We start from the raw sequence: 25,625 nt of genomic DNA, 5'->3' as shown, positions 1-25,625 counted from the left end.
GCGGTGGCTCCTCCCGCACGGTGCGCTTACTTCAGCTCCAATTCCCAGCGAGGATGCTGTGCCTGCCTCCTCTGCCTCCGGGTACCAGGAAGCCCTGGTCCCCCACAAGAGGTCTGGTCCTGCCCGACTGCCCAGGAGGCACTCCCAAGCAGGGCTGGGGAGATGCCCAACAGGTTCCCCTTGGTAGGCAGTGGCTTCAAAATGCAAAAAAGGAGAGCCCTCCTCCCTTGGGAGAGCGGGCAGCCGCGACAAAATGGTGCCTTTCCGGACCCACACTGCAGTGGCGAGATGGCAGGGGCAGGATTCAGGCTTGCCTTGCCGAGACGAGGGTGCTGGTCCCACGTGAGGGCGGCTCCCACAGGCGGGGGCTAGGAAAGCTGGCAGGGAGCTAGGCAGGGCGCTGTGGCCAGCGCCAGCGCTCTCCACCTCACACCCACAGGCGCGCACTCGCAGCTGCTGCTGCTCCTGCTGCAGGAGGCTGGAGGCGGCTGGTGCATTAAAGGCGAGGCTCCTCCCAACCGCGTCAGCAGCCCCAGGACTCTTCCCCAGCAGCAGTGGGAGTCCAGGCAGAGGCTGCGACTGCTCTCTGTTGCAGAAGTGTGCATGCAGCAGCCAAGGACACCTGGACAGCGAGTGGCTAGCTTGCAGGTTCACGGGGCGGGGTGGGGGGGGGGAGTGGTTGTGGATGCGCTATTTCAACCTCTCCCCTCTGGTGCCACGTAGCCAAGGGTGGCACAGGGCTTGTGCTCAGAGACCCTTAGCTCGTTGCTTTGCTCCAGACACCTGCCTGCACTTTATTCAGGTCTGCATTTAGAAGCAGCTTCCTTTAGGTAGAAGTCCACATCTAGGTCCCTTTTGCTAACGGGATGTGAAGTAGACTGCCCTTACCGAAGTTCAAGGGAGAGAGGCCTGGAGCTCCAAACCTAGAGAAAGCTGGAAAAGGAGCTTATTCAAAGATTAGCCCTCTCGGCGGCAAGGACTAGAGAGCAGAGCAGGGGCCAGAACTTTGAGACTGCTATCATGCCCGATTGCTTTCCAAGTGGTCTAACATTAACATGTTGGTGTTCGGAAATGCATAAGTGTCTATATGGTCAGAGACGTAGTCTATATAATACAGGCTGAGTTATGGGTCAATATACTACGACTGGAGAAGCGCACTCTCTGTAGCCCTTTAAGTTTTCTTTTGGACAGATACAGGGGCTTCTCAGCTCAGGTGTAGCTTCTTCAGAATGTCTACCGTATGCCCTCAGCATAATAGGTCCCTGAATGCAGAAGGAAGACCAGGACCAACGAGAGCCACTGCTACCTGTATAGACTTTAAAGAATCCAATGGCACATACAAAAGACCTGTCTTCTTCAGCTCAGAGCAATGGCAGGATCCACTCCTCAGCCTACACCTCCCTAAATGGCAAATTCCACATTCGAAAGAAAATGAGCTTGTTACTGTTACGAAACAAACAAAATAATTTAACAGAGCAGTCCAAACCAGGAGAAGAGCAATTTGGAAAAGAACTTCTCTCTGATTTTCTTAGGAAGCAGTATGCATTTCTCTGAGTGTCACTGTAGGGAGAGACATCAGCAAATGTCTTGCTCAGTTAAACTCCACGAGTTTAGCCAGATGGGCCCTGAGGGACCTGTGAGTTAATTATATACATACAATGAATGCTTCGGGTAACACAATTTAGAAAGAAGTATTTGAAGTTTTTTTTTAAAAAATGGGAAAACAAGTCCTTAACTGAGGTTGAGAATTGCCACTAGGTTTTAAAGAAAAAAAAATAGATGTGTCTGGTGGGTGAAAAATAATATTGTTTCCACCCCAAGAAAGTAACTGCATCTTTTGGGGAAGAGGGGAGTCGAAATGCTTTCCTGCAATTAGGAGGTGAAAGGTGGGCTTCCAGTAGATTCTATTTTAGTTTCATGTAGTTGTTAAATCTTACATGCTCATTTGACTCTTTGTTCAGAAGCCACATGTAAAATTTAAGTGACAGATGAGAATTGGTATAAGTTGGTGCAATCTGCTTCATGGTTGTTCTACTGCTGGCGTCTTGCACATTGAGCTGGGAGCCTCACCACACCTTTCTGCTTCTCTTGGAGACTGGCATGTGGTACAGAAGAAAGCGAAGGAAAAGGATAAGTCCATTTCTCAGGGCATCAGGGAGCAGAGGTGTCTTGCCTTCTTATGAAACGATCTGAGAATGCGTACAACAGCAGGGCTGAGGACCTATTGGGAAATTCACTGCCTTGTCAGTTTAGAATACGGGCCGGATTGGAATAGAGTTGTATGATGTAGAGCTGTATGATGTTGTGGGATCAGGCTTATTGGTCAGATTAAGTGTGAGGAATTTTCCATGGTAAGCCATGAGAAATACAACCTTCCCCTAGCCTCTGAGTCAACTAAATTTTCCCTTTGGTATGTTCTGCAATATTCTGCCTGCATTCCCTCCTCAACACAAAAACACAAGTCATAGGAAGGCAAACGAGAAGGACTTCCATTTCCACTCATTAAGTGGACTTCAGAGTTATGGAAGGCTGTTTCTCGTCACTGAGATCACACTATAGACCTCTACTATTTTTTTCCAATTATTTCTGCCTTTTTAACGACACTTTATTTTCCAGCATTTGTTTATCATTATTATCGCCAAATATTTTCATCATGTCTCCAAGATCAGGTTATCTGCCACTTTAGAGATGCTCGCTTATACTTATTGAATGGTAATACACATTGAGTAAATAAGTAAACTATCGAATATAGTTAGTGGTATTTAGTCTTTTATTCCTCTATCTATGACAAAAATCAGGTAGAAACAATCTACTGTCAGCCTGCAGTTTTCTAGCTTATACCTCCTGCTGCTATGGGAATAATTGTTCCCATTCAGTCCTACATGTATGTATACTAAAAATTACTAGACATTTGATATGTGCTAGCATTGGTCTAAATATTGGGAGTACAGACAATATGAAATAAAGTTCCTTCCTTCACAGAAGAATGTGAGCTTTGAGGTGGGCCACATCCTATAATCAAGCCCACCGGTGTAGGGGCTAGGAGCAGAAGAAGCATAAGTTTAAGGCCAGCATGGGCTACACCTTGAAAGGGGGCTGGAAAGATAGCTCGGCAGATAAAGGTGCCCACACCCTAGCCTGATGACCTGAATTTGATCTCTAGAACTCACATAGTAGAAGGAGAAACTGACTCCACAAGCTGTCCTTTTGACTTTCACATTTATACGTGCTCGCTCCTCTCTCTCTCTCTCTCTCTCTCTCTCTCTCTCTCTCTCTCTCTCTCTCTCGCGCACACACACACACACACACACACACACACACACACACACACCACAATGTAATAAAATATTCAAATAGACAGGCCATAGCATAACATCAAGTATCAAGCGGTGACATCAGGGAAAGCTTATTTCATCTACCTACTATTATACTCCTGTGTCTGCGAGCAGGTTACACAATCTCACTGAGCCACAAATTCTCTTACCTATAAGTTAGGGAGAAAAATGGCATCAATTTTATAAAACCTCTGTGAAGATTAAATAAAATAACATCTGGAAAGAATGCTTCACCATTGCTTAGAGGTTTCGTTTCGTTTTGTCGTATTACCACCGTCGATTTCTAGCACACTCGTGTGCCAGGCGAGGACCCAGGATGGAGAGTCCACACGTCAGTTTGTGAGATGGCTAGTTAGTCTTCATCATCACGGACCTTAGCATCCAATTTATAGTTTAAGTAGTGGGCCACAAGCTCCAAAGTGGGTTGTGGAGGGAGCTTGGAAAGGCTGACCTAATTCAGCCTTGAGTGTCCATAAAAAGAGCCAATTACAAGTACACCACACTCCTATGCTACCCCATTCAGCACAACAGGGAGTGGATACATCTTTGTTTTCCTCACCCTTGTCCTTAGTCTCCTCTCCCAACACAACTCTCCTTGCTTGCCCAGGTAGGCTAGTGCTTCTGACACACACTGAGACCCTTGAGCGCAACCTATGCCCTTTGATCCACTCCAGTCTCCTGAGTTATAATGTAGTCTTAAGGTGTCAGGCAGTCCCAGTTTGTACCCCTGCTCACGCATTTATGAATTCCTTGAGCTTCAGCAAGCGGTTTTGCATCTCTGGGCCTCTGTGTCTACAAAGCAGGCCAGAGCCCTAGCAGTCCCTTCCCAGGGTTGTGGAGTGGCTTCAGAGACAATGTAAGGGAAGCACTTGGTCCAGGCTTGGACTAAAGCCAGACCTCTCCAGATGAATGATGGCTTTCTCTCCACAGTCCTTCATGAAGACCTCTGTCTGCAGAGAGGCACACTACACGTCGGTCTGCCCCATGAACACAAGTGACCTAGAAACCCGAGTGTTATGACCTCTGGTTGTCTTGATGAACAGCTAGAAGCAATATAGATGATATTTTAGCACCTTGCAAAAGAAGCCTATAAGCTATAATGCTGATATAAATGTGAGGAAAGAAGACTTTTCCTTCTTGGTGCCTCTGTGGCTTCAGATTTAACTACACATCCTCAATGGAGGAATCCCATGGATTTCCTTTCCAGGAATTCCACTCACCCAGTGTCCACCCTACTCTCTGAGGTGGTTTAAGCGCTGGCTGCCCAGAGACTGACTTCCTGAATGTCAAGCAAGTTTGTAATTCTTTCTTGTGCATGCTACAGCATGTAATCCTCCATGAGTAATTCTTTAGCATGGCATTTCACTTAGGAAAGGAAAACAAAGCCTTTTGTGGGACCTTTGAACACTGTGTGAAGATATACTGCTGTGACTGGCTTAATAAAGAGCTGAACAGTCAATAGCTAGGCAATAGGTATAGGTGGGATCTCTGGGGAGAGAAAGGAAGAGGAGAAAAAAATTAAGGGGTGGGAGACACAGAGAAGAAGATGGAAGAGAGGTAATGCCACATGACAAAACATAGATTAATATAAGTGGGTTAATTTAAGGTATAAGAGCTAGTTAGGACCGAGCCTAAGCTACAGGCCAAGCTTTAATAATTAATAAGAAGTCTCCATGTCAGCTGACTGGCAGAACAGAAAAAGAATTGCTACAAAAGTCTTCGGCCCTCGCAGTGCTGTATGGACTTCAGATTAGGGACTACTTGGGACCAAGATGTGTGGGATGCGCATCTCTGTCCAGTCGGGTCTCAAGTGATGTTATGATGGTGGTATAAGACCTGAAATAGGTTGTGATGACAGTTGTATCAAAGAAATAATAAGTTTCTTAGAATAACTATGTACACCAAGTTGTTATTTTCTAAATGTGAGATCCAGTCTTTAAACAATTACTAGCAGATCAATAGAAACTCACCACTTGCTGCAGTATCTTTCTGCACCCCATTGCACCCGCCCCTCTGCACCCATCCCTTGCTGAAGTATCTTTATTGCACCCCTGTGTTCCTACCCTTTTGCACCTATCCCTTGCTATCTTTGCGCCCGCCTATTATCTGTTCCAAGTTTTGTCTTATTTCTCAACACTATTTTCCTAAACTGAGTCAATTCCAGACCATTCCATTATCTAAGGAACTTCTATGACAATATTAAACAACTCTTAAATTCTTACTTTTAACAAAAAGATTACTCATATTTATCAGAAGTTTGTTTGTTTGTTTGTTTTTTAGACAGGATTTCCCTGTTTAACAGTCCTAGCTGTCCTGGAACTAGCTTGTAGACCAGGCTGGCCTTGAACTCTCAAAGATCCACCTGCCTCTGCCTCCTAAGTGCTGGTATTAAAGGCATGTGCTACCACTGCCTGGCTAGCAGAAGAAATCTTATGAATCCTTTGATTCCTTTCAAGTTGGTTATGACATTATCATGATAGACTCCTGAATGATTGCTTCTGGAAGGTTCCTACACCTGACAGTGTAAGAAACGCTGGTCAATCTCACTCTCCAGGAATCTTCCTTTTCTACAGTCCAGGCCCCATAGTTTCTTCACCCTTGCCTTGATAAGCCTAGGTGTGAATCAAAAATATCTACAAAAACATTCATTGGCGGCTTCTCTTCTTGTCTTCTGTGGTGCTGATGAAAACAGAGCCAAAGCACAAAATCCGAAGCCCAGATCTGAGGGCCAAAAAGAAAACATCATCTTAAACTGTTCTCAATCAGTGGTTCTGGAGTTAATACTGGCTGTCTTGTACAGGGTAGTTTTAATTTGCATCATATTTGTTAAGTACAAGCAATGATCTCCAAAACCAGTTAAGCAGCTCTCTGGGGGCACTGTCTAGCACCTGCTTATCATACACAAAGCAAAGCGTTAGTATACTTTATAAAGAAGAATATATTGAAAAACAACTTGTAGATCTAAAACAATGTACCAAAAATATCACTTTATAGAAGTTACCCTTAGAAAATAAGGTAAGGTTCAAGAAAAAAAAAACTTAGACATGAAGTTATTTCTCAGAGTCTTGTTTGAGGAGTGGGTAACAACTTAAGCATCCATTAACAGAATTAGTTGCACAAATGATGGTGTCTTCACATATTGAGCAACTATTGAGTTCTTGATGCGATAATGATGGTTAACATTTAATGAGCATAGGCACTAGGCTCTGTGCAAAGGGCTTTATTTTCTCCATCTCACTGAATACTCTCTATAGTTCCTAAAGTAAGCCCTATAATAATTTCCATTTTACTGAAGGTAGAAGAGCGTTAAAGAAGGGACTTGTCAGAGAAATAGGAGTCTGGCTCAGCCACGTTGGGTCTCTGAAGCCCATGCCCTTAACCACTGTGCTTGGTGGAGGTGAGTAGCAAGGGTCGCAATGGGATCTCCTCAGTTTCTTTTCTAAACTACCTGCCTCTAGATTTCTGATTTGACCCTCATCAGGGTGAATATTCTGTCAACTGAAAATCATAACTGTGAGGTTGGCGAGGATGTGATAAAATCCTTGGGACTTTGGGACTGCAGAGTGTAGCCACACTAGATGTCACAGTTACTCAAAGCTTTGCCATTTCACAGGGCACAGCGATTGCCACACCACCTATACACAGTCAAAAGAACGGAAAGCACAAAAAGGCTTGTGCATGAATGTTCACAGCTGTATTATTCAAAATAACCCCAAAGTGGATACAACACAAATGCCCATTGATTGATGGACACACACACACACACACACACACACACACACACTTGCACACACACTGCAATAGCATTTAGCAAGAGAAAGCAGTGAAGTATTGATACATGCCATGTCATAGATGAAACTTAACAAAAACTATGGCTGGTGAAAGAAGCCAGACAAAAAAATCCATTACTTTTTGAAAAGTTAGTAGGCAGATTTGTAGGGAGAAAATAGATTAGTGACTATCAGGGGCCGTGGGGGAGGGGATGTAGGATCTGCTACTGGGTTCAAGAGCTCTTTTTAGGGTAGCAAAAATGTTCTAAAATTAGAGAGAGGACACAGATGCTTACACAAGTCCGATGATCCCCAAGACTGATGAGTACGGTGCTTTCAAACATTAGATTTTATGGAGTGTAAGTTATATCTGAATAGAGCTCTTCCTAAAGGATGAGTAACAAGCCATTGCCACCATCACTGCTGGCATTCCCAGTGAGTGCCGTGTCCTTCCAACTTACCAGACATCTCACGGTAAAGGTAGTTATTAAGGTTCTACCATAAAAATGGCAAAGAACAAAGTAAGCTGCTGCCAGTTTTAGACAAAAAGGTGAACATGACATGGCTATGTGGAGTCTTTATAAACCTCTTGCCCTGGTATTTTTGTCAAAAACAAAGCAAAACAAAACCCTAAAAAACAAACTACCACCACCATCACCACCACCAAACCACAAAATAAAAACCCTTAAACTCTTAGAATGTATCATTTTCTAGTAATAGAAAATAAAAAATAAATTGATTACATGAAGTATATTATAAGCCAAAGCCTTGTGTTGGAAAGATCAGATCATCCTTTGTTCATGGAAGTCAGAAGAAACTTGTAAGAAAATGTGCCTAGATCAGTGTGCACACAATGCATTGAGCCTCAGAAAAGTGATACAAGTATTTGTCATTAATTTGACTGCTGCCACATTGAAAAGTTTAGAAAAACAGAAGTCATTCATTTTAATAATTGTTTTAAATGCCTAGTTTATGAAAATACAATTATTTCAATACATTCAAAAATATATAATTTCAACATGCAATCAATACAAAATATTTGATTCACTACAAAGTTAGCTTTCTTTTGTACCAATCTTTGGAAAAAAAGGTTTATATTTAGAAATGTCTCAAAATTGGCTGTAGTTCTCGGGGTAAGTAACCAGATATGCTAGGGTTTTTCCAGACTGAACAGCAAAGGTGCAGAGGAACTGCTCCCAAACATGTCATCCCATTGACAGAAAAGCATTTTTACATATTCTTTCAGAAACAGTTATTCTACTAAGAACTGGATATAGCATTTGATGACTCTCAAAACTATTTCAGGTTATACAATCAAATTATAAAAATATGTATGGTCATAAATTTCTACTTAAGATTTTACAGAACAGATTATTTGAATGCAATTTTTCATTTCACTCTAGAACTGCCAAACTGAATGAACAGAGTAACCAAATACAAAAACTGTAAACGTACCTACCTGGCATACCATAACCCATAGTTACTCTCTGGCAGTTTCCCATCAAATAGGCCAACTGCTTGGCCAAACACCTATGGCTTCAGTTTCAGCTGGGAGACAAAACCCAATATAGGTAGATGTCTTCCCGAAAAAGATTTTTTATGGTTGTTTATCTCGAAACTGTTATGGCGCAGGCATCCTTTCTCATATATGAGAACAACCAGGGCTTTCGTAGATTAGATTGGAGAGCAGAATTTTGTGGTCACATGCTCAATGGAAGACTCTCTGATGACGTCTAGAATTTGGTGCTTCACTGCCTTTGAGACAGCTATGGGACAGTTTTAAGTGTGCAACAGTACAGCCTTCTCTTCAAGGTACTTTCCCTTCTGGTTCCTGACCTCTCTTCCTCTGAGCTGCCTGGATGTTAGCTCTGAGGCACACCTGCTGGGTTTTCCTCATTGCTTTGACTTGTAGAGGTCAGAGTCCTGGACTTCACATCCCCAGCTCTTTCCTCAGTTAGCACCCAGATGATTTCATAGCTCCAGATCTGATCTTTGAGCATGGACCTCTCCCCTAATCTTAGCAGCTGAGCCGACATTCCCCTGGGTGCCTATGCAGCATCTCCATCCTTAGCGCTGCCTGCCATGCCAGCTCCACTTCCTGTCACTGAGTTCCTCTCTTCCCCGCATGCTTCCCATCAAATCTGCCAGCTCTAACTTCAACATGTATCTGTAATTGACCAATTCTCACTATCCCAGCTGCTATGCCATGCTGCCCACGCTGCTCTGCTCTAGTTACCAAGAGTGTTTCAACACGAGCCACTCTCCAGGCCTCCTGAAGCAGTCTGCTCCACCAGCACAGGGTTGATTTTTAAGATTTTAACTGTGTGTGTGTGTGTGTGTGTGTGTGCGCATGCACAGATTTGTGCGCATAAATGCAGTGCTCACAGAGGTCAGGAGAAGGCATCAGAACCCCTTGAGCTGGAGTCAAAGGACATTATGTGTGAGCCACTTGATATGGGTGCTGAGATACAAGCTCTTCACTGCTGAGCCTATTAAAAGCTAAGGTTCAGGTCCTTAGTTTACCATAGTTTATTCCCTGCAGCAAAGTCAGTCCTTTAAAATGTAGATCATTCCATGTCATTTTCTACTCAAAGCCTTTTGCTAAGTTCCTATATGTTTGGACCTAAAGCTTTTTGAGATGTGGAAGGATTTGGCTCTGGCTATAGTTCCATTATTTTTTTTTTTTGTCTTCTCTGAAGTACCACCAAATATTTCCAACTCCCCCACTGACATAGGGTCATCCTAATTGCTCATTAAATATCACAGGGATAAAGGTTCTCTTACTCCAGAACCTTTGAATCTGATTTCCTCTCTGATCTCAAGTCCATCATCAGGTATTAGCATAACTCAGGGATTTACTTCTTTGGGGAATCAACCTTTCTAAGGTGGTTTCCTCTATATAAATAAAGCCATACCCACCAATCCTCCACCAATCCTCTATTCTCGTGGTGCAAACAGAGAGTATACATTGGTCTGTCTTTGCTTACGATACAAGGAGAGAATGATATCTGGGGAGTCGGGAATTCCTTGTACCCTATACTTAGCACCCACAACAGTGCCTGCTTTGTTAGTTACTCTAAGCAGTGGTTGTCAATCTGTGAGTCTCTATCCCTCTGAGAGTCGCATATCAAATATTCTTCATATCAGACATTTACATTACAACTCATAACAGTAGCAAGATTATAGTTAGAAAGTAGCCACAGATAATTTTATGGTTGGGCTCACCATAACATGAAGAACTGTATTAAAGATTCATAATACTAAGAAGGTTGAGAACCAGTGTTCGCTCTAAGGCGTCTTTGACTTCACTTTTTGAGTCCAGGTCTAATGCAGCTCAGGTTGGCCTCAAACTCACTCTATAGCAGAGACCTCTGACTTTCTAACCCTCCAGCCTTCACTTCCTCAGTGCTGGGATTACAGTTGTGTGTTACCATGGCTGGTTTATGTAGTCCTGGGGATCTAATCCTGGGCATTGGGCATACTAGGCAAACAAACTACCAATGACAGTTGAACGATATCCCAGCCTTCTAATGCACCCAAGTGTGTGTGTTTTTAAAGAATGGTGGTTTGAATAGGAATGGCCCTGACAGACCTGTGTGTCTGAATGCTTGTCTCATAGGGAGTGGCACTATTAGGAGGTGTGGCGTTGGAGGAAGTGTGTCACTGTGCAGGCGGGCTTTGGGGTTTCAGATGCTTAAGGCCAGGCGCAGGGGCACACAGTTCTTTCCCTATAACCTTTGGATCAAGACGTAGAACTCTCAGTTCTGTCTCTAGCACAGTGGCTGGCTGCATGCTGCTGTGTCCCACCATGATGGTGATGGACTAGACATCTGAAACAGTAAGCCACCCACTGAAACGTTTTCCTTCATAAGAGTTGCCATGGTCATGGTGTGTCTTTATAACAATAGAAACTCTAAGACAAAGTAATGAACAGTAAATGTAACATTTGACCTAGCCCCAACAGAAGCTGGCCCTTTCTTTTAAGCTGCAGGAGGTAAAGCTGTGTTATACATGTGAACAGTTTGTCCTTTAGGTTGGGGGACAGCCACAGGGCACCTTAGGGTAGAACCAACTACGGTACAGTGATTACTTGATTTGGGCTGGGAGCTTTGGGTCACGTGATTTTCCATGCACCTAGTTACTGAGTCCAATTCTGTGGCAATCATTAACAACTTAGTCATGCCCATGGGACCTGCGCAATGGTGTTCCAATGGCAAGCCCGACCACCAGGCTTAGAAAAGCTCTGGTGGTTGATGGTACCCTGGGCAGGTTGTCATAGTGATGACAGGAGGGTGATATGCTGAAAACAAGGGAAGCTTTGCCTGAGATGCCTCCAGATCATGTTCAATACAATGCTTCCTTGGTTGACCTTAATATGTACTTTTCCCTATAACGAGCTGGAACCGTGTCCATGACAGCATTCAATGAGTTTTGCTAATTCTCCTGACAAAGTATTGAAATTGGGGTTAATTTGGGACCTTCTATTTGTAGCTGATGCCAGGAATTAGGGTAATCTTGAGGACAGTTCTTCCAAATTTTACAGCTTGCCTAATTCTCGGTAGTGTGAAATACTCTTTTGACAAGGTTCAGGTTGGAAGGTGGGCTTATAGGCCATTAGGTTTGGCCTATCATCATTTTGTGGACAGGAAACTGAACTATAGAGAAAGGGAGAGACATGCCCAGATTACCTAGTGATTTAGTAATTAGCCCGAAGTATTACATTAGTTAGCATGTCTTCTATGCTCCACCACTAGGATGCTTGATAACTTTCATGACTGACAAGTATTACAAAGTGTATATATACCACATTTTTAGTAGCCCTAAAATCATATACATACAAGTAATATTATATGAACTGAGCAGTTAGCATCTATATATTTGAGTGTGTGTATCATAACAATTAAAAATAGAGTTCATAAAATTGAGAGAGAGAGAGAGAGAGAGAGAGAGAGAGAGAGAGAGAGAGAGAGAGAGATGGAGAGGTGGGGGAGGCATGAAAAGAGTTGAAGGAAGAAAAACAGGAAACGATGCAATTGCACTTTAATTAAAAAATTAAAGAAAAAAATTCAAGTCAGTAGGCCCAGTTAAATAAAACTACAAAGTAACTGGTTTGTCTTGCCTGCTCTTCTGCCCTGTTCTGAACCACGAAGGAGCTGTAGAAGAGAATCATGGACCATCAATCTTCCTGGTCCACAGAGAGAGAGAGAGATCTGAGCAGGAAGTCTCTGTTTACTGGGAACCAGCCCCAAATGCTCCTTCCCACACCTCCATAGTCTGTTATTTTCCTCACCTTAAGCAGAAAACTGCTGACCACAGGCAATTTTAGAGGCCACAGGATGGACCACATCGCAAATTTTGCCCAGCATGTCAGAAACATGGTGAAGGGTTCAAGGTGCTACACAAACAAGGCTGCTGTCCTCAGCATGAGGACACCGGTGTGGCAAGCGAAAGAAGGCAGAATCCCAGTGCTACGTGCACCTTGAACTTGCAAGCAAGGTTGTGTATATCTTAAACTCAATAAATATTTATGGAATAAACGCAGGAGGAAAATAATCATATTAAACCTCCCTCAAATAGAGACCCTGCAATTTCCATTTGGCATCTGACAGAGCCACAAGGACTGAACCGGAGATAAAGATGAAAGAGTATGGATTTACATCTGAAAAGTAGCGTAGGTTCCCCGAACAATGGCTTGAACACGTGGGGATCGCAGACGTTTTTGGAGAACTGAATGCAAAATTTGGATTCCTTCCCTGGGTGTGTGAGGTGGTGGGACCTGGGGTGACAAAGCTTGGGTGCGTGCTGCTTCCAAATGCTGACTAAGTCTGCTTTACGTAGTAGAGAACAACAAACTTGCCTGCAGGCCAAGGAAAGGTATGAGGTCGAAGGCAGGTTTCGAAGCCTGCTGCCAGCTGGGCACACTTCGGTGGGAGGAATAAAAGTGTTATCACATAGGCCACACTGGCTGGTAATGCTACACGGCTCCATTTGAGTCTTCTCAGACAGGTAAGATAAAAGAGGCAAACTTAAGGACCATGCTTCTGAGAACCTGGTTGGTCCTGAGTTCAGATCTTGGCTTTGATGTAATTGTGGGTGAGGTGATAATCGTGTTTGTTTTTAATTTCATTTGCAAAACGGTTAGCAGCAGTCACGTCACAGAGGGGTTGCATAGTCTAAAACGGCACAGGGCATATAACACATCCAGTAACAGTGAGCGCTCGTCATCATATATGGGTAACTGTGTCTGCTCTGTGCCTGTCATTGCCGGGTTAATTCACTTGTCCAGTTCTCATCCTGGAATTGTTTCACTCTTTCTGTTTTTATTTTTCCAAGTTTGCTCAAAGCCATAGTTGCAGGACTAAGCAGTATGAAATTGCTGGTGTGAGTGGGTTTGTGAGGAGGCGTGTCTTCACCCACCACTAGACGTGCCTCGCTTGCTGTGTGCTTACCACGAGCCTTTGAAGGCACTGGCAGGGAGCTCACACCTTGATGGGAGAGATAAGGTTTGAAATGTATGTTCAGGTGATGGAACCTCCACAGCGTAAAGATTTAGAGGCATTTACCCAAGTGAGGAGGGTGTCAGCGGGTAAAAAGTATGCACAAGGTACCAGCCCGCGACTCTGAGATTGTTATGTGCAGGAGCCACTGTAAAATAAAACCACAAGGTTCTCTGTTCACGAAGCACCAGGGATTTTAAGACAGCAATAGCAGAATGTGTTGTCAAGCATGACATGCCTGTGTGTGAGGAGGACTTATGTTACTGAATGTGCTATAGACCGTGGAGCTGGCCCAGCCTTGAAGGACAGGAGAACTCAGAGAGAGATTACCAGATTACCATCTTTGGCACAACAACACTGTCCGAATTGCTGGCTAAACCTTTCCTATCTCCCTCTTCGTATACCCTCTTGTACTTTTCCTTCTAATTTAAATGTTTCTACTGCTTTAAGAAAACCCACACAGATCTTATTCTTCAAATCCCAGCTTAGCCCCAGCTTAGAGAAAACATGATAGAATGAAGAGCCCAGACTCAAAATTCAACAGGCAAGGGTGGAGCCTGCTTTCCATCAACACTGAATAGCAGGCAATGTTTATCTGTTCTCTGTAAGTCAGTGTACTGAACCAGTGGGCAGCCAACTGGAAATCTCTCACAAAGTAAGCAGGAGGATTTGACCAGAGACCATATTATGTTTTTTGGCCACCCAGACCCAAATAATCACAAAGAAACTATATTAGTTACCAATAGCTTAGGTGTATTCCTAGCTAGCTGTTACATCTTAATTAACTCATTTTTATTCATCTATGTATCGCCACAAGGATGTGGCTTACCTTATGGTTCTGGTGTCTGTCTCCTTTGGTAGCTACATGGCATCTCCCTGACTCTGCCTTCTTTCTCCCAACATTCAATTTATTTTTCCTGCCTAGCTCTATTCTGCTCTGTCAGGCCAAAGCAGCTTCTTTATTAACCAACGGTAATGAAATATATCATAGCATACAGAAGGGAATCCCATATCAGAAGGATCACCAGACTTCACAAATACAGTAGGAGCTTAAAACACTCACATCCCACCAGACTTCACAAATACAGTAGGAGCTTAAAACACTCACATCCCACATTGACACAAAACTTAAAAAAAAAGTACTCTTAATAAAGTTTCCTTCATTTTTGCAGGCGCAAATAGGACATACAAAATGCCCACTAACATACACACTCACATACACATGCATACATGCGCACACACGCAGACATGAATGCTGTCTCTCTCTCTCTCTCTCTCTCACCACACACACACACACACACACACACACACACACACAGCCCCCAACAGTTCCTGCCTAACACACACACACACACACACACACACACACACACACACACACACGTGCATGTGGACATGTCTGTTTCCACAACAGAATCCTAATTAGCTTTGGCTTATATGAATCTGTTTTCTTGTTCTCTTATTTAACTTCTTTTGGTTCTTGAGTCGATCTTTTATGAATCCCACTTTACTCTCTTCACTAAATTAGCATTAATCTTTCTGAAACACAGATCTGGCTTTCTGTCATTCTAATTTGAAGCGTTGCCTATAACAGTTTCCTAAACCCAAAGACACAGAATTATCGATATCTTTTGAGGTATCATCAGTGTGTAGTAAAATAGGTACAGAAATTGACACTCCGAAAACCATACAATAAAACCAATCACCCCACATGATCTTACAGTTACTGTTTCTCTTGATGTGATAAAACACCATGACCAAAAGCAACCTGGAGATGAAAGGGTTTATTTCATCTTACACTTCCAGACCATGCTCCACCATCAAGGAAAGTCAGAGCAGAAACCCAAGGCGTGAACCTGGGCATAGAAATGGAAGCAGAGGCTATAGAAGATCTATGCTCACTGGTATGATTCCCAGGGCTTGCTCCATTTGATATCTTACACATCACTGCACAATCTGCCCAGAGATAGCAGTACTCACAGTGGACCTGTCCACATCAATCAAGAAAATGCTCCACAGACTTATCCAGAGGACAATCTAGTGGAGACATTTTCTCAGCTGTGGTTCCTTCTTCTCAGATGTCAAACCTATGTCAAGTTGACAAAAAAAAAACAACAACAACAACAACAATAAAAACCCCACAAGACAAGAAACAACAACCACAGCGCTATGATGCGGCTTCTGTTGGAGGTGTCTAATGCATGTCAAAAGACAGAATTCCTGTCATAAAGAAGTTAATTTAGCTTTTTCTAGGCTGGAATTTCCTGTAATAAATGGATTCTATTTACTTTCTACAGAAAGATACTACCAGTTGCAGGCCTGAAATTTGTCATGCTCGTGGGCGCATCTTGTGAGCCTCTGTAATCAGCCCCCTCCAGAATCTCTGGGTTTCTATGCCTCCTCCTACCTATGCCCTATCCTCTAGAACCAGTGGGCCATTTCCAGTTTTTTGAGGAACTTTGAACTTTGCACTACTGTGCTTGCTGTCAACAATATCTTCCTACTATTCATCCCTTCATTGATTCCCCAGTGACGTGTCTTTTGTCCCTTAAGGCCTTGATCAATCATCCTGTAAAGACATGCCACTGTCAATAACTGCTTCCTATCTGATTTTCAAGAGTTGATTATTTCTCCAAAATTTTGTAGTCAAAATAATTCTGATATTTGTTAAACAGATTTTGGTCCCAGATGCTCAGGAGCAGATTGCAGTGTAGACAACCTTTCTAAAGGGTCAAAGTAGCTAATGCTTGCTTGGAAAGAGAAGAGCAGATTATTTCTCTTTCTGTCTCTTGAGTGCTGTCCACTTTTCCTTAGTTTTCTAATCAAGAAGCTCTGCGAACAGTCCCAACCTTACCCTTTCTCTTCATCCATAGTGGCATAGACCCACATAGCAGCTGCCCTTTGAAAAGGTCTTCAACGCATGTAGCCACTAACTCAACTCAGGCCACTGCCACTTCTCAGCATGCTTCCTCCTGTGGCCCCTCAGCAAATTTTCCATTCTCCATGCACCATCCCCTGTAGCACAAATCTGAAGTTCCAGTTAACCCTCCAATAATCCCTAAATGCTTCCCATAACTCTTAGTGAAAGATAAATCCAAGGACCCTTAAGACAGAGCCACAAACCTATAAGAGCTGGGGAGGACTTTTCTACGCTCATTTCCATCAGTTAAGATCTCACGGTCTACACTGGGAGCCTTTAGGAGCCCATGGGAGTTTCCCAGGCTTTCTGGGCATCTGTGTGTATTTTATTTCTCTTGATATTCCCTTCTGCTCTTCCTCTGGACAATTCTGAGGCTCTAGACACTAATGGAGGATGATGTCCTTCTACTGTTTGCTTACACATCTGGGTATTATCTCTGTTGTGACTCTTTGGGTCTGCTCTGTGTCTTACTCATGGCTGGATCTGTGCCTAACAGAAGCAACATGAACTTGTAGTTCTGAATGAATCGTTTTTTAATCTGTTAGTTGACTGGATCAAAGAATAAATAAATGGATGAAAGAAAGTGAAGCTAAGAGGGGCAATATGTGTGTCATGAGAGAAGGGACTTAAAGCTTTATCTTGTTCCTTTGGTCTTTATCTCCTGTGTCAACATCCATCTTATTCCCTTCCGTGCCCGGAGCTCTGTGAGTTCACTCCAACTGCAGGGCCTTTGCATTTTCCTGAGCTTTCTTTCTTCTCTTGCCCATAATTAAAGCTGCCCTATACTTCAGAGTATTCATCCTTTTACAGGATTCTCACTGACACAGACCAAGCCGGCCTCTCTACAATGCGTCTGTCAACACCCTGTGTCCCTTTCTCTGCTCCCACCATGGTCTGCAGGTGCTCACTGAGTTATACAGTACATGGTAAAGTCAGGAGAGAATCACACTTCTTATTTGCTATTAGGCCCTGGTGCCTTTGTACAGGGCCTGGCAAGCAAGTGTGGTTGTTTAATGGAGGCAAGACTAAAAACAATGTCTCATCAGCAATTTGGGTTTGTTTTTGTACCGTGCACACAGTAGGGCTTAGAAGGCAATAGCTGTTTATTAAAATAAAACCTGGAACTTTGTGTGTGTGTGTGTGTCTGTGAGCAGCTTTTAACTACTATGCTCAAAGGAAATAAATCTATCTCCCAAAGGAAATAAATCTATCTCCACAAACTTAGCAGTGTATGAATATTTTCATGCCTCCTTGAAATACGTTTTTTGGCTCCTTTGAAATAAATGTTGTCAAAAGCCTCCCGTCTGCCAGGCTCCTGACTCCACCTCATTAGGCAAATAAGTAGCCGCAGAGTCCGTGTCCACCACAGGAGAGCACAGGAGCACTAACGCATCCATCCCATAATGGGCTCTAATTGGGGCACACTGGTTTGTCATGTCACAGCTTAGTCAGTGCTGCTTCAATAGGTAATTATTAAAATGGAAAACAAACAGTCCCAAGGAGTCACGACTGCTTGACAATTAAAGCTAAATCATCCTTGTGTTGGCCTGGAACCGTGTTCCATGCAGACGGCTCCACAAAGGGCCTAGAATATTCAAAGAAAGATTCTAAAGTGTGTGGAGTGACACACGTTTGATCTATCTACAGAGAGTCACATTAGTATATATATATATGTATTTGAGGAGAGGGCAGGCCATGGCATTAGAAAGCCTTTCTTCCCTCAGAATCACATCAGCCCCCATGTGAAAGGAGCTCACCAAGCATGCCAATGCATTGTGCTCATGTCTTCATAGCCATATTATTGCTATCATATTATTACTATCATTCACAGCTAACACCCAAGGAGATATTTCTGGTCATCATCGAGGCAACCAAATCTCCGAACTGCTCTTAGCATGAAGAGTACAGGAGATCTGAGATTCCAACCCAGGATTACTGGTCTTTACACTCCCGCAATGGTGAATCCAAAAGAGAAAATTACTGTCAAAATGAGAACTGCATGTATGTTTATCTCCTTAACCCCAAGCTCTCTGTAAAATAATAGCGAAGGTATAAAGCAGATCTAACTCACAATGAGAGGATGTGAGGAGGACCATCAAGTGCACGGTGGAACTCATATGCCAAGGAGAGAGCAGTGGAAGGATGATAGCAGGCGAAGAGCTAAGCCAATGAGGGTGTTTTCGTCCTTTGCCCAAACCTGGAGATGTTTGGTAGGTAGTAGTGTCCAAAATGATGTGAGGGGAGGGCTGAATGTGTGTGTGTGTGTGTGTGTGTGTGTGCATGTGTGTCTATGCCTGTATGTGTCTGTGTGTGCTAAAGTGATATCCATAGAGAGATGAGTTGTATGCCTAGTATCTTAGTGTTCAGTTCTCTACATTCTATCCTGTGAGGACACAGCAGAAGGTTCCTCCTCTCAATAAAAAATTAAAGTAGTCTAGAGAGGTTCAAGTCGATGAGTGTGGGGACAGGATTCTCCAGAGTGCATCTAAGCATTTAGAGTTTTTAAAATGCATTCCTGAGCCTTACTCTTTAATGGAAATTTCCTGTAAATCATCCCTAATGATATTCACTCAACCATTCTAAAAAGTCCTTCTTTCACATGAGCTGGAGATATGAGATCATATTGTCAATTGAGTAAAGCCATAATGTGAAGAAAAACTAAGAGAAATAGACATAGATACTGGAAGAAACAAATATTTCCAGGAGTATAAACAAACGTTAATTAGCAGATAAAGAAATATTTTAGAAGCCTATTAATCAAGAACAGGATGCTGCAAAATAACTGTGTGAACACTGGTGATGTGGCTCAGTGGGGGAAATGTGCTTGCTGTGCAAACACTAAGATCAAAGTTTGAGTCTCAGGTCCCACAGTATGAGGAGAGCATGGACCTCCCAGTAATCGTCCCCTAACTTCCATGCATGTACCATGTTCTGTGTGTACACTCAAACACATGAACACACACATGCACACATATGCACACAATAGAATAAACAATATTACTATATGAAAAAGTATATATTTTTTAAATATGGTAAAGATTCCTGCTGTTGGAGCCTGGTTACCTGAGATTGATCCCTGGAAGCTGTCTAAAGGTAGAGAGTCAAACTCCACAAAGTTGTTTTCTGTGCTGTGGAATGTCTTTGTGTAGACAAACAGGATAATAATGAAAATTTAAAATTTAAAAGTAAAAGAAAATGTCAGAAAGAATAAAATAATGATGAATAAATAAAATTAAGTGATCATAAAGATCTATCTACCTACCTACCATCTGTCTATTTATCATCTATCTATCTATCTATCTATCTATCTATCTATCTATCTATCTATCTACCTATCTATCTAATCTATCTCTATCACCTATTTATTATCTATCTATCTATCTATCTATCTATCTATCTATCTATCTATCTATCTATCTATCTACCTACCTATCTATCTAATCTATCTCTATCACCTATTTATTATCTATCTATCTATCTATCTATCTATCTATCTATCTATCTATCTATCTATCTGTGTATTTGTGTGTGGAGGGAGTAAGGAATGAAAAGGGGGGATTATAAAGTGATATGTATATGTATAAACATACACATAAATGTATGTGTCTCAGAACAATAGCTTGTTACCCATAACCCTGGTGCATCGACAAGTAGAGTATAAAAGAATGAGTTCTCATGTCTGCAAAATACTTCCCAGAATAGATACAGTTTGTGGCTGGAAGCTGACAGTAACGCGAGGTCCACTCACATCCTCGTTTCCAGTTGGTGACCCTTGATTCCTTGTCATATCAATGCAGGCTCCTATTTACATGCACGCATGCATGCACGTACGCGCACACACACACACACATACACACACACTTCTCAACTGAGAAGAGTGGCCAAGAGTAAAGGGCCATTCTCTTTACTATTTTAAAAGATTCACAACTATATAATCATTGAGCATTTCTCCTATATTCATTACTTTTTAAAACTCCAAAGAGTTTCCTGGAAGAAAACAGACATTGGTTTTATGCCAATTACCATGAGATTGTCACTGGAACTTCCTTGCTAGACACACTGGTCCCTTAAAAACAATGAAGCAAGCAGAATGGTGGTGGCACACACCTTTAATCCCAACACTTGGGAGGCAGAGGCAGGCAGATCTCTGAATTTGAGGCCTGCCTGGTCTACAAAGCGAGTTCTAGGACAACCAAGGTTATACAGAGAAACCCTGTCGTGGGGGGGGGGCAAAAACAATGAAGCAACAACTTGAAATGCCCAGGAGAAAGCAACTTTCTGAGTAACCTGCCTAACAATTCCCTTACCAAATGGCTGAGAACCTTAGGTTTCTTGAATTTTTGTCATCCCTTTGCTCAGTCATTTGTTGTAAATCCTAAAAGTCTGTTAAGTATTGTTCTCCCCTTAACAAGATCTGTTGCTAAGTCAACCCTGAGAATAAGGGTGAGAAATAAGATCAGAGTCAGAAAATGTACACAGGCCAATCTTCCATTCTTCACCAGACTGTGTCCCTGGGCCTTTGGGACAAACAAAAGCAGAGTAGCTTTGCAGAGTGAAGAAGGTGCAGGGAGGATGCAGGGAGAGCCATCTATCACAGGGGCTCTGGGGCCAAGGGACATGTGAGCGCCAGGTATAAAGGAGCATCGTGTCATTGACGCTACCTTGGCAACTCGCAGAAGTTAATGTTTCAGCTGACAGCACGCGCAAACACAGTTGAAGAGATTTCACAGATTGAGACAGATTCTTCTTTGAAAATCAAATACAAATTTGAAGTTCTCATTGTATATTGGTGGCATGTTGGTACTGATTGAAAATATCCATGCAAATGAAACCATACCAAGGCATAGACCCCACTACATCCCTGAAGGTCTTTTACATTCACGAAGTTCCTGAATTCCATTTAGAGACTCCAGACACAAATACAGTCTTCCCTCAGTATCTGTGGGTGGGCTGGCTGCAGGACACACCACAGATATCAACATCTATGGATGTTCTAGTCCTTTATATTCAATGACAAATTTGCATGTAACATACACACACACATATATACACACATATATCCTCCCATTTAAATTATTTCTAAGTTATTTCTCACTAATGCAACAGAAGTACCATACAGATGGGTGTCACACTATACTATTTAGGGAGTGATGACAAGAAAAAAAAATCTGTACCTGTTCGGTCTAGACTCAATTCTTTCTGAATATTCTACATCTAAAATTGGTTAAATCCATGAGCACAGAACTCATAAGGAGGGCTAGCTATATTTAACATGCCTGATGATCTAGCTGTCCTGTTAATCATATGCATGTCATTGTCCTCAAGAAGTTTTGGTCTATGAAGACAATGAACAGAGTTGGATGGAAGACAAGAATGCAAGGAAAAAGAAATTTACCTTGATGAACTATTCATGAGCAATTATTCCAGAAGGCAACATTTCATGATACAGAACATCTACACAAGGGGCTGATGTGACCTAGAGAATGGCAAGAAAACAGAACCCTAGTGCAAAAACCTGTAGACGGGAGGAAGACTGCAGGGTTCAGGAGTGGAAATAACGGGCAGAAGGGAGAGAAAGAACAATTGGAACTGGAGAAGTGCACAGAGGATCAACACAGTAGCCGCCTGGCTGTGCAAGAAACTGGAACAAAACCCCAAGTGTGATGGAGAGGAATTCACTTCTGATGAGGGGTATGAGTTGACACATAGGATTCTTTCATCTGCCCAAACTCACCATGTGCAGATTCTACAGACTCTCAGCATCATCAGACTCTGATGCTGCCTTTCTGACCCTCCAAAATTCTGGTTCTCCCCACCTCTTAGAAAATACTAATTGAGACTCTATGCCGTGAAAATACTCTGTGAGTCCATATAGTGGTCAAATAACAAAATATAACTCTCTACATTTTTAAATTTCCTCACCCTTCCATCCAAGCATCAGCTTCACTCTGTGACCTGTTCTGTAAAATCTGTCTCCAATTCTGCCCAGTTCAGGTTTTTCTTTCTGCTTATTTAGTATCAACAACATTGAAGTTAGATCACTGGCATTACTAACAATATTTAATACAGTACTTCCAATACAAACAGAGCTTTCCAGGCTGTGGGCTTTGTTTTGTGCAGCTTACATAGCTGAACACATTTAATTGTCACAAAAATCCTGACGACTGCGTTTTGACATACGATGGCCCATTGCCTCTTTAAGTGTTCCTTTTGAAGGCTATTTTCCTCTGTCCTCTTTTCAATCCATCCTGCTCATTTTATTGACAGACTAAGTGTCCCTATAACAGCAGAAAATGTCCTCAAATCAAGCTGAAAGCCACCCAGTGCTCTGGAAGGAGCATCCTAAGTTGTGATACTCAAAACAATGCATTTTCAATCTTTCTTGCAACAGTTCTCAACTGTAGTCAGGGTATTTCTGGGAATTCCTAAAACACCCCACAGGAGCACCACAAATCAAAACTGCCTTCATAACACTAAAAAAGTATTTGCTTAGCCTTCTCTTGAGTGTATAGCAGAGTTTCCCAAGACTGCACGGTGTGAAATATCATAGCAAACTAAGTACAGAGTGCCAGAAACGGGATGCCTTTTATTATCCAGACATTAGATAAATATCCAAAATCAATACGAAGCATTGCCACTTTCTTAGTTTAGAAAATGTATGCAAGGAGATCAAAATTTGACTGAGTGACAGAAAGTAGGAATTTGAAGTCTTGGGACTGTATACCCACTGAGTCTCTGACACGGCTGTTCAAGCTTAGTCTTAGGATAGTCAAAGGAGTGAAAAAATTCACATCTAGGCTGTGGAGAACTGCACAGGAACCAGTGGGAAGCACTCTGCTTCAGGTTCCAGTGTGTAGCCTAGAGAGAACGCAAGCTTTCTAGTGAAAACTAGTGTCTAACCAATCTGGAACCCAAATGCTCATCAGAACAGTTTGTATAAAGTGGCTGCCCTCAGCACAAGATGGGATTCATGAGTAATAGGACCTGTAGAACCCCGAGAGGAAAGCAGAAGCAGCTGGAACTTCATTTGTGGGTTCAAAGATAGCAGACCTCAACATGAAGACATTGTACCAGAGGTCATGGTAAGTCCAGGTTGTAGTAGCAGGAGGGCGTAACATTAGCAAGAAAATAAGATACAAAGAGTGACATGGAAGTCTAGGAGAAGAAAATATATTTAATAATTTTAGCTTAAACATTTATCAATCCTTTAAAAAAACCTTTTGTGATTCAACAGTTAAAAGATAATCCAAAACACTTGAACAAAAGGACATACACATGACAAACATGTTTCAGAAAATATGTCACTAGGGACATGCAAGTCAGAACTGTCATGTATCATTGTACAGCAGAAGCATCACTGTGGAGGAAGGAATCAGATTCTAAGTATATTCTGATTCCAAGTTCAGGAAACTGCAATGCTCAACATACCCTCATATCTCATGAGCAAGTGAATTATTAGTTTTTTCTTTCAATGCATCGATTTTGATAAAAGACTCTGCAGTTGTTTGTATGTGAATACGTATGAAGTAGGTTGGTCCTAACTATTTAACCAAACAATGGTTAAGACACCAAAACCCTTCTAAGTTGTCTGTCATGCATAGTTCCCAAGTTGTAGCTAAGGAGTCTGTGCATGGGCAGATTGGGGCGGGGCCTGGGGTTCAGTGAAAAGCCAATGCTCCCCACCCAGTCTGTTCATGCACGAGCTTCCTCAATAGCTCCTGGAGGCAAATCCCACTGAGAAGGCAGCTGGCCAAGGGAGAAGAGAGCTTTTTCTTGGGGTTAAGAAAAGGAAGCAGAGACAATAGGAAGAAGAAGGGTAAGTGAGTCACTTCTCCTGTTTCTGACCGCTCCCTATTCCCAGAATGGAAATTGACACAGGAAAGTAAGTGACTTTATTTGGGGTCCCAGGAGACTGAAAAACTCCCCCACATTAAAACCAGGGAAAAGAGCAAGGGACTTGAGAGGCGACTGGATCTTGAATTCTATTCATTTGCTCAGAGTGTTCCTGGGTTTTTATTCCAACCTCGGTACACTTCAAGGAATGGCAGTGTGACCCTTTCTCCTGTCCTGATCAGGGAGAATTCCTCCACGGCTGTGCACATATTACCATACTCTTAAGGGGTCAGGAAAGCTCTTCATTTCAAAATCTGATTTATCCGCATCCGTAATCTTCCTGTTAGCTGGGCCATCTGCATAATAACGTGGCATGAAACATTCTTTCCAAAACACAGAAAAAAACCTCCAGAATAATGGACAGCATTAACCGTCTTAAGCAGGGACCCATTTGCAGATTGAGAGGGCAGCTTGCAGCTGCCACCGTGTTGCAAGCCTCACGTGTCACCTACCGTGACACATCTTGAGAAAAGCCAGGGTCTTTTCCAGTCTGCTGATTCTCCGTTTCAATTAGAATAGATTTAGAGTCCCCAAGCTCCAGTTTCTAGGTGGCCTTGTACAATATTATTAATAATTCAATCATACCTGGGCTGATAACAGGTCACATTTCTACCGCCCTACACATACAAAGCCCGAGCAGATTAAAGGACTACCCCCATGACTAATTTCTTTAGCAGTTTCATATCTGATTGACATCCATTTATCTAATTGCTGCTAGCCGATTTAATTTCATCTTGTTAGCTTAAAAACAAATGGGAAAGACCTGTTTACTTTTTAAATATTTGACTCATTCTTTCCCATTGTCTGAAGCCTGTTAAGATATTCTATTCCATGCAACGGATCTTATAATTTATCAGTTTTCATTTTCCAAATTCATTTCAGCCGGGTCTCGCTATTTACAGTCTGAAGTCTAATATAAAGTTTAATCTTTCCCTGCAAATAATTTCATGTTTGTGTGAACTCAGTAATGAGGAAGGCAGCAGAGTGTTCACTGGCAACTTCAGAAAGCTGTAGAGGCAGACATTTGAGAAAGCTTAGTTCTCATGGGTTCTAAGATTAGCTTAACCATGTATGGACTGCGGTACCCAGGACAGGTTTTCTCACTCGGATCTGAGAAAAGGGTGTAATGATTTTGGGGATGCAAAATTTACGGGGGTGGGGGTAGAGTCTCACCCTTGAGAGCTGTGCAAGCATAGTCAGTACCCATATG

General features: G+C 42.5%; 1 protein-coding gene across 3 annotated transcripts in view; it reads right to left on the bottom strand.

The window, feature by feature from the left end:
* The window catches only part of Ppp2r2b (protein phosphatase 2 regulatory subunit Bbeta), a 398,669-nt gene that overhangs the window by 251,163 nt on the left and 121,881 nt on the right, over nt 1–25,625 (bottom strand). The window contains exon 1 of one of the 3 annotated variants that reach the window (XM_075968755.1): nt 31–498. The exons of the other annotated variants lie outside the window; for them this stretch is intronic. The gene's annotated coding sequence lies outside the window, so the exon portion shown is untranslated. Of the gene's footprint in view, nt 1–30; nt 499–25,625 lie in introns of those variants that run through there. 3 annotated transcript variants of the gene reach the window in all.

The sequence above is a fragment of the Microtus pennsylvanicus genome, chromosome 4, assembly GCF_037038515.1.
Source record: "Microtus pennsylvanicus isolate mMicPen1 chromosome 4, mMicPen1.hap1, whole genome shotgun sequence".
NCBI lineage: Eukaryota > Metazoa > Chordata > Mammalia > Rodentia > Cricetidae > Microtus > Microtus pennsylvanicus.
The sequence above is the reverse complement of the archived record's forward strand: the minus strand, read 5'-3'. Positions and strand labels throughout refer to the sequence as shown.